This window comes from Bufo bufo, chromosome 3 (genome assembly GCF_905171765.1).
Source record: "Bufo bufo chromosome 3, aBufBuf1.1, whole genome shotgun sequence".
In the NCBI taxonomy this organism is placed as follows: domain Eukaryota; kingdom Metazoa; phylum Chordata; class Amphibia; order Anura; family Bufonidae; genus Bufo; species Bufo bufo.
The window spans coordinates 141,322,227-141,336,705 of record NC_053391.1 but is presented as its reverse complement, the minus strand read 5'-3'; the positions used below and the strand labels follow the sequence as shown (position 1 = coordinate 141,336,705).

The window sequence follows — 14,479 nt, the reverse complement described above, 5'->3', positions numbered from 1 at the left end:
AGGCCCTGGCTACACTTACCGCACTTTTGGAGTAACAGGAGGAAATGAGTTCACCTGGTGAGTTTCCAAAAAACTTAACCCCAAAATCAACAAAGTTTCCCTCTCTGTCACTTTACCCCAATGTTGAGCTTTTTGTTCAACTTGTTGTTTCAGAATTATCAAAGATCTCCAGCGGGGGTGGAATATACAACTGTACGGAGGGGGAGAGAAGAGCACTGAGGGAGATGAAACCCTGGAAGGATGTGGTGGTGAAACCTGCAAATAAGGGTGGGAACATTGTTATATGGCCAACTAGGATGTATGAGAAGGAGGCCTACAGACAGTTAAATAAAATGATTGTTACAGAATATTGACCTTCAACCCTCTGATAAAATTCAAACAGGAATTGGAGGGGATATTCCATCAAGGAGTGGAAGAAGGAATCATATCAGAGAAACAATGTTCCCACATCTTGTCTGCACAACCAGTAATTCCGACTCTTTATTTTCTCCCTAAGGTGCACAAGGACTTGATGAACCCACCCGGAAGACCAATTGAATCAGGAATGAATGGTCTGAACGACCCCATTTGCAAATATGTACACTTCCTACACCCACTGGTGGAAAAATTACCCTCGTATTTGAAAGACATCATAGACATACTTAAGAAGGTGGAAGATATCCATTTAGAACCAGATATGATCATCGCTATATGCGATGTGGAATCGTTTTATACATCCATTAGACATCATGATGGTCTCAAGGCGGCATAATTTTTTCTACATACCATCAGTATGGGTAACAGAAAATGGAAATTAATTTTGTCTTTGTTGGAATATGTCCTCACTCATAATTTCTTGTTTGGGGGGTCCTTCCTCCTACAGCTCCAAGGAACTGCAATGGGGGCAACTTGTGCGCCCTCATATACAAATTTGTTCCTGGGGCTGTGGGAGAGGGAGATCCTCCAGACAGATCCCCTGCCGATGGCAAGTAGGGTCCAATATTGGGGACGCTACATTGATGACATTCGGATCATCTGACAGGGGACCGAGGAGGAGCTTGGACGATTTATACAAGAACTCAACAAAAATGACAAAAATATAAAACTCACCTTTAAAGGTGGGTCGAACGGACATGGAATTCTTGGACGTGGTCTTTTGGGTGGATTCACAAGGACGAATTGGAACGGACTTATATAGGAAGCAAACCTCGGTAAACACCCTTTTACATGCACAGTCCTCACCTCCAGGTAACCTCATTAAGAGTATACCGGTTGGACAGTTTTTACGGGCTAGGAGAATCTGTTCAACTGAGGAATCATTTGAATTACATGCTGAGGATCTCCATTGTAGGTTCCAGCAAAGAGGATATGGTGCACGATGCATCGAACGGGCCTACCAGAGAGCAGGGTCCTCTAAGAGATCTGATCTTCTCCACAAGAAAGCAAGCAAGCAATACACCGATGAAATACAGTTTATTACCAGATTTAATAAAAAGTGGAAAGAGGTGCGTATGGCTCTCAATAAGTATTAGGAGATCCTAAGAATTGATCCTCAGTTACAACAATTTATACCGCGGCATCCGTCTATCACCTATCTGAGAGCCAGGAATCTTCGTGATAATTTGGTCCAGAGTCACTATGTCCGTAATGAACCAGGCCTCTTTGGAACCATGGGAATCTCTTGGGGTGATAAGGAGTGTGGTAAACGTGTGGCTTGTACCAACATGGATAGGGCTGCAAATTTTTGGGATTCCGCACATGATAGGGAATATAAAATCACGCACCCAATTACATGTACCACAATTGGGGTAATATATTGGGCAATTTGCCCATGCAGCTTTATCTATGTTGGCTTGACATCAAGACAGTTTAGGAGGAGGATTAGAGAACACATTCTATCAATTGAATCAGCCAAGGATGAGGAAGATCTGACACAACTGCAGATGGTGGCAAGGCATTTCAAAAATAAACACAACTCTGACGGATCCCTCTTGCGCTTTAGAGGAATTGTTCGGGTGATCATTTTGCCTAGAGGAGGAAATTGGAGGATGGTATTGGGCCAAAAAGAGACGAAGTGGATCTGTGTCTTATATACAGTCTCTCCGTTTGGACTCAATGAGGGCAATAGTTTTGCCCCATTCCTCTAGAAATAGCGCCCTCGCCCTCCTGTTTGTTTGACTGTGCTCTGTACAAATATATAAATAGGCCGGACAAAAAATATGGTGAAAAACTGTTCCATGTAAAATGCCCTCAAAAGACAAGGGGGCAATGCCTCCGAATGGAGAAGAAAAAGTTCAGTCTCCAGAAGCATCAAAACTTCTTTATTGTAAGAACTGTGAATCTGTGGAATAGACTTCCTCGGGACGTGGTCACAGTAGGAACAGTGGACGGTTTTAAAAAGGGTTTAGGCTACTTTCACACTAGCGTTGTTTTAATCCGGCGTTCAATTCCGACACCGGAACTGCCCGCCGGATCCAGAAAAACGTGTGAAAACGGATTACATTTGAAACTTGATCAGGATTTTGATCACAATGAAAAAATGCATTGGAAAAAAAGGATCCGCCATTTATGGACTTTAACTTTTTTTTCTCATTTTTTGGATTTAACATGCAAAAGCCGGATCCGGTTTGACTGAACACACAGCGCCGGATCCGGCGTTAATGCAAGTCAATGGGAAAAAGACCGGACCCAGCATTCAGTCAAAGTGTTCAGGATTCAGGTTTCTGAATAGCCTGATCAGTCAAAAAGACTGAACTAAAGACATTCTGATGCATCCTGAATGGATTACTCTCCATTCAGAATGCATTAGGATAAAACTGATCAGTTCTTTTCCGGATTTGAGCCCCTAGGATGGAACTCAGCGCCGGAAAAGAAAAACGCTAGTGTGAAAGTACCCTTAGATGAATTCTTGAAAGTAAACAACATTAATGCTTATGAAAACGTGTAGAAATCTCAGTCTCCCTTCTGGGATTCGCATCCCCACCTATCCCTTGGTTGAACCGTATTAACTATTTAACTATGTCTCCTCCAGTGTCTCAGGGTTAGGATACCTGGCATGTCGGACATCAAAGTAAGGGTTCATTCACACGTCCGCAACTTGGGTCCGGATACGTTCCGCAATTTTGTGGAACGGGTGCGGACCCATTCATTTTCAATAGGGTCGGAACGGATTCGGACAGCACACTATGTGCTGTCCGCATCCGCATTTCAGGATCCGCTATTCCAGTCCCGAAAAAAATAGAACATGTCCTATTCTTGTCCGCAACTGCAATTTGCGGACCACAAAACACCTACGGACATCTGAATGGACCCTAAATCAGAAAGGAGATCAAAGAAATAGTTACTGTGGTGAGGTATAATAAAGTATATGCCAGTTTCTGGTGCAAATTAGAGTAGAATTACTGGGCTGTGGAGGCCACACTCCTTGGCTAAGCTCCACCCACTTTAGAAAAAAATTGGCTAAGGTGGTATAAAACCCTTAAAAGTCACAACATGTTTGCACAAATAGTGCACTGCTTACACAAAACATTGTGACTTTTTGATGCCACTTTTCTGCACACAGGGGATGAAAAATTCCCCCAACAAACCCAAGACCCTGGCTTTGCAAGGCAACAATGCTAACCACTGAGCCTCCGTGCTGTTTTTTTTTTGCAACAGATGACAAATGATTAAATATGAATGCAGCGAAAGAGTTTTCATCCATCATATCAGTTTTCATCCTTTGTCTTGCGGAGTTCAATGTGGAAAATAGCAGAATGAAGAAACATCTGTTGTCGAACACTGAACTCACCGGGACGGCAGGTCTCATGTGTCATTATCATCTTTCACATCCATCATCCATGGGGCAATAGATCATCCATTACATTAAAATCCCTTTTAAATGAATGAGATCTACTTTAAAGTCCATTTATGAACATTTTGTAGTAATTAATGATATTGGGAATCAGTGCACATTTAGGCCTGTTTTACACAGTGTTAAACAACACCTAGCTGTGTTTTATGTGGATTTTGAGATTTTTTTTCAGCCAGATGTTAGTTGAAAGTCAATAGTTATAGGGGTGTCCCAGCTCTAAATAGTAATGACTTATTATTACAATCAGACCAGTTGAGGATGAGTCCAATACCAGGCAACCCAGTGATCAGCTGTTCTAAGTGAGCAATGGAGCCGCAAGCAGACAGCTCTGTCCACTGTGTAGTGGCCGTTCTCAGGTACTGCAGCTCAGCTCCCATTCACTTGAAGTGAAGTAACCAGGCACAGCCACTACACAGTGAATGGAGCTTTCTAATTCTAGCTTTGTTGGCTGCTGACAGCTCACCGTTTGGGCTCTGATGAGTTTGGTCTGGTATTTTTGCAGGTATATTTCTCCATAGGCTTCTCAATAGAACTTTAAAAACAACTGCAAAACTAACAAAAAAAGCAGCATGTGAAGGAGGCCTAAATTACCAATATTGAGTTCTGGGAATCAGATAGGACTATGAAGAAATCAAATATTAGATAATTACCACCTAGAAGTCAATGGCAAGCAGAACACCATAATTAGAAATTTCCTTGTGCTTCATGGTAATGAATAAATTTTCCCTGAAATGGCGATAAAAATTTATAAATAAATTGTACTTATCTCATCCATTTGATCGTAAAGAGGCCACCGTGGCCATCTTGCTTGAAGATCCCGCTCAAGATCCTGTGCACGGTGATGCATGACGTCACCATGCCGGCTGATTCGATCACGCGCCGCTTGAGATTTCGCGCTGGATCTTCAAGCAAGATGGCCACAGTGGCCAGTGCGATCAAATGGATGAGGTAAGTACAATTTATTAATTTTTTTAATTACAAATACTAAAATGCTTTAATTTGGATCTCAGTTGCCAAGATCAGCCATGAACGTAGCATCTTAGGGTTTAGGCCTTTCCCTGTCATTGCACCCGCTATAAATGCGCTTGAAGTAATTAGTCACAAAGCAATTTTTTTTTTTGAAAATCGCATTTTAGAAAACTTTGCTAATTTCTACCCATAATATTTCATAGGTAAGCTTGTATCACCTGTAATGATAGTTCACTACCTATTTGCAATGTTGAGGACTTTTTTTGTGGCAGGTAATCTGTTAATCCAGAACGTGACAATAATTAATCTCATATCTGGACACATTGATGATCTCAGCAAGAAAAATAGAATAGATATATAGGTGGTTTGTGAGCTATGTAGTAGTCAGGCAGGAGAGCTAGCTATAATAGTCTCCCAAAGCATCAGCACCAGGACACATTATCAGTACATTATATTTAGCATGGAGCCAAACAACTTCCGTGCACTGATGTACAGACATAAATTCCGTGTGAATGGTCATATTCTGCCGTAGAGGCTAGAGGGGTGAATACCTCTGCACATAGAGGTCCAATGGAGCATGCCACAATTTATGGAATCAAACAGAAAACAGACAGAAGTCTCGTACAGAAAACACTATTCCTGAGACTGAAAAGCTATCAGAGAAAATCTTAACTAGGAGACTACCCCTGAGAGAAAGAGAACAGACATTTTTGAAGGTAAAGAACCATCAATGCCATGCACTGGATTTAGTCGGTAAGGTGCCACTCATTTATGGCATTAAAGGGGTTATCCAAGAGTATAAAGTGTCCCCCCATGTGCCGGGCCCCCCACATGCAATATACTTACCCCGCTCCTGGTCCCCACACCACCGCTGCTGCTTCTCCCCGTGCATGGATGAAAACATCTGGTGCCGGGGGGGGTGGGGGGTGGAGCAGCCAATGGCAGACAGGGATGGGGACGAGTATCCCTAGCGTCATCCGCGATGTTAGGGGGGCTCATCTCCGTACGTGCCTGCCATTGGCTGCTCCCCCCCGCCTGGATGTTTTTATCCATGTATGGGGAGAAGCAGCAGCGGCGGTGCAGGGACCAGCAGCGGCGGTGCGGGGACCAGGAGCGACGCGGGGAGCAGGGTAAGTATCTTCCATGTAGGGGGCCCGGCACATGGGGGGACACTTTATACTCTTGGATAACCTCTTTAAGACTTTACTGCTAGTGGAAAGGGTTAATTGCCTTTGGAACCCACCACACTTTGAGTCAGACTGGCCATCCAAATCTAATATCTGCACCCCACAGTCTAAGAACTGCAGAAAGAGTCAAAGAGAGTTGAATTGCATGCCTGTGGTTATTTGATAAGCTGCAAAGTGTGTTTAAAGTGAGAATACTACTACCATTATTGCTCCTGCCTATACACAACTATTGGGAGAATCCTACTCTGTAACATACCACAGAACTGTGCCTTTTGCTGCTATACTAACCAATACTCCCATTATCTATTCAGTAAAGAAAGAGCTTATTGCAACAAAACGGGCTTGGTCATCGACTCCACCATCCACCTACCGGCCCCTTCTTCTGTCCTCCTGCCATGACCCCATCTTCCTAATATCAAGGGCACCCATTCTAACACTAGGCAGGAACCCTAATAGCAGAGTATGCTCCGAGAGATGAAAGAGTGCACCATCCACTCATTGCTGCAAGGCCCCAGGGAGCGTTGGAGTGAGCCACAGTGAACCACTACTACTCCTATCTGTGCTACAACTTCCATTCCTTTCTCCTCACAGCTCTCCCTCTGCGGATCTCTGCATATGGTAGCCCTATTAAAACGGCATAACAGTCATTAACACACCCCCTTTGTGACCCATATAGTCACTGGACTTTTTGGTGACATCTAATATTCCTGTACTTTATGGAATGTACGTGGTTTGGCTGAAATGCCTCACATCTATGGCAAGTACAGGTAAAACACAAACACAATGGGCGTAATTTATCATTAGCAGTGATTTTGTCTTCACTTTGTGAAGCTGAGCCAAATTTATGACATGGCGCACAGTAATAATTAGTGTTGAGCGAAGCAAAGCATTTGAAGCGGAATTTTAGGAAAGCTTAGATTCGTAACAAATGCAAATTTCCTCGTGCGTCGTAGTAACAAATCGTGTTTTCGTAAAATGGTGGCTGCGCATGTTACAAAGTGAAAGTAAGAAGCCCGGGAACGCTAAATCACCCATAATGGCGTGCAACCAGCCCATCTGCAGATAGCCGTCCCCTCTAACAGCCCTATAAAACACTCATCCCACGCGGTCTCCATCATTGTACTGTGAGCTGAGCATAGGGAGAGACGTGGCAAATGCTCATGCGCTAAGGACAGTGTTGCTGAAAACAAGTAATAGGAGAATATTGGAGAGAAAGAGTGCAGGGAGAGTGCAGGGAGAGTGCAGGGAGAGTGCAGGGAGACTGCAGGGAGATTTATTCTGCATCAGTTTTATTTATTTATTCCTACATTTACTTATTCCTACATCAGCTGTAAGTGTAATTCAATACCAATAAGATGAAAGCCTTCATTATTCCAGTGCCAGCGTGACAACCAATACTATTCATTCGGCACCCCTTAGGAGGGGCCGGGTCTTAATGATGACCATCCTCCTCATTTGCTGGCTTTACTTCTTCCAAATCATCCTTCAAAGTCTCCATGACCTAGAAAATTCAGCAAGATGCAGAGAGAGAAGGAGCTGGATGTTCCAGATGACATATTCTCATTGATGATTTGGAAAAGGAGGAAAAGCGAATGGTAAAAGAAAGGCTCCCAATTGTAGGACAGGAGACCACTGGGGTTGGAGAAGTGGGTACAGCCCCTGTTTAAAGGTGCTTTAAAAGGTGCTGCATGGTCATCAACAGTGAAGACCGACTATAAATGGGGTCTTCATTATTACATGAAAGGCAGCTGCGGGCTAATTGGCCGCGCGGTTCTTCTACGCAGCATGACCGATCCGTGTGGCCGTACCCTAAGGCAGAGTGGCCTGGGTATACCTGATTTATAGCAATTCATGATGGATTAATTCATAACGAATCAAATTTCTTCGGTAACTTCAGCTGAATCTAATTTTTTAAAACTTCGCTCATGTCTAGTAATAATATATTTGGCGCAAGTGCAACGTGGTGTATGCCTATGTCTGTAAAAGTACATCAAGGGGTTGCCTGCCCTGGAGATGCAACTTTTTAAAAAGTTGCACATCATAAATGAGACTTAAAGATGTCCTAATCCTGACCTACTTTTCACTACACTTCTAAAAGCGGTGAGGATCACCATGTTGCAAAATTTGACCAAATGTTGCACACAGGCATCATTTTATGCCACAAAACTGGCGTAGCAGACGTGATGAATGTCCCTCAATGTGCTTCATCTGTACTTGCCATGGGTTATTGGTTATTGGTTTTGCTGTGTGAAATGCACAGCCCTTTTAATGTTAAAGGATTGCTCTGGGCTACAGCTGTTGATTACCTATCCTCAGGATAGGTCATTAATATCACATCAGTGGGGATCTTACATCTGGCACTCGCTCCGATCAGCTGAGCTGCAGTACATCATAGTTGGAAACTATACTGTGTGTGGAGCTTTCTGCTTCTGCTCCGTACATTGTATAGTTTTTGGTGCCTTAGCTGCCCAAAACAGCCAATCGGTGGGGGTGCCAGGTGTCAGACCCCACCCCATGGATCTGATACTGATGACCTATCCTAAGGAAAGGTCATCTATATCTGTAGCTCAGACAACTTCTTTAAGGCATTTATAGTAACTACACATACATTATTATTATTGTACATTAGATCATTTTTATACTACGTGCAGATGTTACTGAATAGGAAATTTGTTATCTGTATCTCAGTTCTTTAACACTTGATGCCTTCCTTTCACTGGAATGAAAACTTTTAGGGTATCAGTCATTATTTGGGTAAATTGCATCTCATTTGCTTATGGAATTTATCCATAAACCTCCTTCATTGTTTTTATTGCCACAAGATGACAATGTGTAAAATAATAAAAGAAGGAAAAGGAGCTGTGCGCTGATCACCCTGAAGCAAGCAACCTTCCTGAGAACATTGAAAGCCAGGAAAAAGACACCTTCATCTAGTGAAGGAGAAAGTGTCTCAGACAAGGTGCTGAGATTTATGGCCTTAATTTGAAGTTTAGTTTGAAGCTTTAATGCTGGTAACATTGAAACCAATTCATTTATCCAGTATGAAATGTGAAGATATGAAACTCCAGTAGATTGTGACCTGATACATTTACTGGTTTTACGGTCCATTAAGTATGAGCATTGATTCATAAACAGTGGTCAAAGGTGGATTTTGGACTTTTGGATCCTGAGCAAAGTGTAGGACAGTATTTAAGTGCATAGGACTGTTGAAGTATTAGGGTCCTTGTTTGGAATCCATCTAGGAGTTTGTATGTTCTCTCTGTGCTTGAGTGGGTTTCTTCCTAGTAATCTGCTTTCCTTAACTGCCCAAGACTGGGTAATTATATTACAAATCTGGTAAAAACGTAGGCTGGGTTCACATCATGTTTTTGTCATCCGTTTAACATATACGTTGTAAAAAAAATAGGATACAAAAGCACACCACACTTTTGTATCCTGCAACTCTACACTGGAACTCTATGGTAAACGGATACCACTGCATGGCATCCGTTGACATATACGCTTTTTGCATACAGTAAATAAATGGTAAAAACATGATATGAAACCAGCCTTATCTTTTTATTTCTGTAAAATGGACAAAATAGTGGAAACTGCCGTTCCATATTTCCTAATGTTAAATAATAATGCACTTTGGTTGAGTGGTGGTTCACATACGTGATCACTAGTCAATTCAAACGGCAGACACAGGCTCCACGTTCATATTCTAGCAGTCAGAACTCCCGCAATCACACATTTATAACCTTTCCTGTGGATACGCGATAAATGTTTTTTCATGGACCAACCCATTTAACCCGTAGAGGACCCGCGCCATACATGTACAGCGCTGGTGGACATGCCCGATCAGCGGCACAGAGCCGGCAGACACTGACAGCTGGGCCCCTGCTGCATATGCTGGCATGGGTGAAAACACAGATGCCGGCGTGTTAACCCCTTGTATGCCGCGGTCAAAGCTGACTACGGCATGCAGAGGGTACTGGTGCCCTCTGCTTCCCCATCGGGTTCCCACGCTGCAGTGGCATGGACCCAATGGCAGAGAAGGCAAGCCCGTTGCCTTCCATAGGCATCAGAGCTTGCCTTCTATGGAAGCCTGTGAGATCCAGCCATTAGGCTGGGTCTCACAGGCAGGCTGTCAGCATAAAAGCTGACAGCCAATGCATTACAATAAAAGTTGTATCGTAATGCATTGCAGAGGGGATCAGACGCCAGAAGTTGAAGTCCCAGAGTGGGGCAAAAAGAAAAAGTAAAAAGAAAAGTAAAAAAAGGTGTTTTCCATAATAAAAAAGTTTCAAGAAAAAAATAAAATTTTCCAAACTAGACATATTGGGTGTTGCCACATCCGTAACGACCGGCTCTACAAAAATTTAAGCACAATAAAAGGACAATGCTTTTATTGTGGACATGCTAGCGGCGATCTAGCTGTGTATGTCCGCAGCTCTATAAGCTAAAACGAGGTGACAGAATCCCTTTAACAACCAGGTCTATTAAAATATCACATGACCTAACCCCTCAAGTGTCAAAATAGCCGTTTTTTGTCACCTTACATCACAAAAAGTGTAATACCAAGCGATCAAAAAGTCATATGCACGCTAAAATAGTACTGAAACAAACAACCAAAAAAATTTGGCATTGTCACGTCCGCATTGTCGCATTGTAAAAAAACAAAAATAAAAACAATGCCAAAACAGCTATTTTTTGTTACCTTGCCTCACAAAAAGTGTAATATAGAGCAACCAAAAATCACATGTACCCTAAAATAGTACCAACAAAACTGCCACCTTATCCCGGAGTTTCCAAAATGGGGTAACTTTTTGGGAGTTTCTACTCTAGGGGTGCACCAGTCAAATGTGACATGGCAACTTAAAATTATCCCAGTGAAATCTGCCTTCCAACAACCATATGGCGCTCCTTTCCTTCTGCGCCCTGCCGTGTGCCCATACAGCAGTTTACGACCACATATGGGGTGTTTCTGTAAACTACAGAATAAGGGTAATAAATATTGAGTTTTGTTTGGCTGTTAACCCTTGCTTGGTTACTGGAAAAAATGGATTAAAATGGAAAATGTGCCCAAAAAGTGAAAATCATAAATCTCATCTACATTTTCCTTTAATTGTTGTGGAACACCTAAAGGGTTAACAAAGTTTGTAAAATCAGTTTTGAATACCTTGAGGAGCGTACTTTCTAAAATAGGGCCACTTATGGGTGGTTTCTATTATGTAAGCCCCACAAAGTGACTTTAGCTCTGAACTGGTCCTTAAAATTTTGAAGAAAATTTCCCAAACCCAATTTTTAAGATTTGCTTCTAAATTTCTAAGCCTTCTAACGCCCCAAAAAAAGAAAATGTCATTTACAAAATTATCCAAAACATGAAGCAAACATATGGGAAATGTAAAGTAATAACTATTTTAGAAGGTATCACTATCTGTTTTAAAAGCAGAGAAATGAAAATTTTGAAAATTGCAAATTTTTCCAAATTTGTGGTACATTTTGTATTTTTTATAAATAATAATGAAATATTTTGACTCAAATTTACCACTGTCATGAAGTACAATATGTGACGAGAAAACAATCTCAGAATAGCTTGGATAAGTAAAAGCGTTTTAAAGTTATCACCACATAAAGTGACTTATCAGATTTGCAAAAAATGGCCTGGTCCTGAAGGGGTTAAACAACTTAAGCTGTATTTCCTCAAGAAAATAATAGAAAGAGTGAACATGACTAACACCTGTGAGGCAACCCTTCAGGCCTTTCCTTTGCCTTAGGGCTCATGCACACAAACGTGCCGTGTTTTAGGGTCTGCAAATTGTGGATCCGCAAAACACTGATGCCACCCGTGTGCCTTCCGCAATTTGCGGAATGGAATGGGCGGCCCATTATAGAAATGCCTATTCTTGTCTGCAAAATTGACAAGAATAGGACATGATCTATAATTTTTGCAGGGCCTCGGAACAGAGCAACGGCCCCACTGAAGTTAATGGGTGTGCATCCGAGCCGCAAAAAATGCTCCCTTAGCCAGTTTCAGATGAGCGTCTTCACTACATTACTGTCTAGGACATACCGAGACATATGGCCTCCCCGGGACAATGAGTGGCAGGAGATCTGTGACATGTGGTTTAATCTGACAGGTTTTCCTTGTGGATCAACAGGTGTCTGTGTTGTTTCTGTTAATGGCCACACCCCTTGCCTCCAGGTGTTGCTTATGTGGTCATTTAACCTTCCGTATAGTTGCTTCTCCCACTATGCTGTGCGGTTTATAGCTTTTGTGCCTGTGGATTGTTTGTGGTTTGATCTCGGCTGAGTTCCTGGTGCTTCCATAGCCTCGCTGAAGTTACGTCTTTCCTTTCCCTTTTGTATTTTGTTTGGGTTCTGTGTGTTGCATTTCCCTATTGTTTGTATTAGGCCTTAAGTAGACTCCTGTTCGTCCTTCCTTTTGGAAGAAGAGGTAGTCTCGTCCCTGCCATTAGTACTAGGGTCCCATAGGGCTAGATAGGACTCTAGGTATTCCTGCATATGAACTCACCTACCTTTGGGGTCTGTTCATACTGGTAGTCAGTCAGGATTTTGGTTAGGGTTTTCACTAGGAGGTGTCCATCTTCTTTCCCTAGTTTTCAGGTCTGATTCCCTGTTTCCCCCTTCCCTCCTATGCTTGGTGTGGTGTTTCCCTCCCACACCGAAGCGTGACAGTTGCACATCATCCGTGTGGGAGCGTGAATTTCTGTACGAACACTGTTCCTTTGACTGGACCGCACAGCATTATAATAATTTATAATGATGGGTGCCTCTGCCCGACCTCAACTGTAATGATTTGTACTGATGCCATTATGTCAGAGACATATGGGCAGTGTCAAACAGCATAACGGCGTAACAGAAAAAAAAAAGGCCATTTTGCTCCAGAATGGCATCAATGGTAACTACAGATCACCCTGCTTAAAATGAGCCCTCACACAGCTCTCTAGGCATAAATATATAAAAGCTATGGGGGTCAAAATATGGCGATTAGTGTTGAACGAAGCGAAGCATTAGAAGTGGAATTCGGTCTGAAGTTTAGGAAAACGTTGATTCGCAAGAAAGCCAACTTTCCTTGCGCTTTGTGGTAACGAATCAGGTTTTCCGAAAATAGTGGCTGCACCTGTTACAAAGTGAATGTAAGAAGCCCAGGAACACAAGATCACCCATAATGCCATGCAGCTAGCCAATCCACAGGTAGCCATCACCTGTGATGTGACAGCCCTATAGAAGTCTCATCCGGCATGGTCTTCGCAATTGTCCTGTGAGCTGAGCATAGGGAGAAACATGGCAAGCGCTCATTTGCTAGGGACAGTGTTGCTGCAATAATCCAGTGGCCATGTTTGATCTATCCACCATGTTCGGAATCTGGTTTTAACCCTAATAATTTTAAAAGCAAAATAGCATTAGGTTCACAGTAGGGAGGGATCCCGGACATTATGGAGAGATCCCGGACACTATGGAGGGATCCACATGGCATTATGGTCATCCCCGTTGTGAATCTCTCAATTTTATAGCTTTGAGGAAGGTTTTCCAGCCTAAATGCTGTGTACCATCTCTGGTACCATCACACAGGAGGACAGGGGCTGTTGCATACATGTCCCGGTTCCCCAGATCCCCGCCAGGGGGAGCCGGAGCACACCCAGATGACCACGGCATCTGAAGGGTTAAAAGTCATTAGTGCAGGGTGTCTGCTCTTTAAAACCGCAGACACCTGGTGGCCATGGCACCCGCTGCCTTCACACTGAGATTGGACCACCAAGTGAGTAGAATATGATTAGGCAGAGTTGTTTGGGTATTACTTCGAATTTCATGGTGAACTTCGGTGAATCGAACGAATCAAATTTTTCTAAACTTTGCTCATCTCTAATGGCGAAGCAAAGAAAATATTTCTTTTTCTCAAAGTCTTAAAGTATTAATACACAAGAAAAACTATAAAAATGTGCTATCACTGTAATTGAACTGACCTGGAAAATGAAGGTAACAGGTCAGTTTTCCTTTTTTTCAGCTTCCTACTACATCATATGAAATAGTAAATGGTGCAATTAGAAAGTACAACTTGTCCCGCAAATAAAACAGCCCCTCATACATCTATGTGAACGGAAAAATAACAAAGTTAAGGGGTCGTGCCAGGGTTTTAATGAACTATCTTCAGGATAGGTCAGTAATATCTGATCGGCGGGGGTCCAACCTTCGGAACCCCCGCTGATCAGTTGTTTGAAGAGGAGGTGGTGCTCCATGTGAGAGCTGCTTCCTTTTCATTACCAAAAATTGGGAAAAATTAGCAAATTTCTAAGTTTCAGTTTCTCTACTTCTGTAATACATAGTAATACCCCCAAAAATTGTGATGACTTTACATTCCCCATATGTCTACTTCATGTTTGTATCATTTTGGGAATGATATTTTATTTTTTGGGGATGTTTTTGGGCAGGGCTGGGACAAGGCCATTTGGTGCCCAGGGCGAAGATGGCAAACTGCGCCCCCCCC

At 42.7% G+C, this 14,479-nt stretch overlaps 1 protein-coding gene across 1 annotated transcript in view; it reads right to left on the bottom strand.

The window, feature by feature from the left end:
* Positions 1-13,982, bottom strand: part of SMPX (small muscle protein X-linked) — an 87,190-nt gene extending 73,208 nt beyond the window's left edge. The window contains exon 1 of the mRNA XM_040423659.1: positions 13,959-13,982. The gene's annotated coding sequence lies outside the window, so the exon portion shown is untranslated. The remainder of the gene's footprint in view (positions 1-13,958) is intronic.
* Positions 13,983-14,479: the final 497 nt, after the last annotated feature.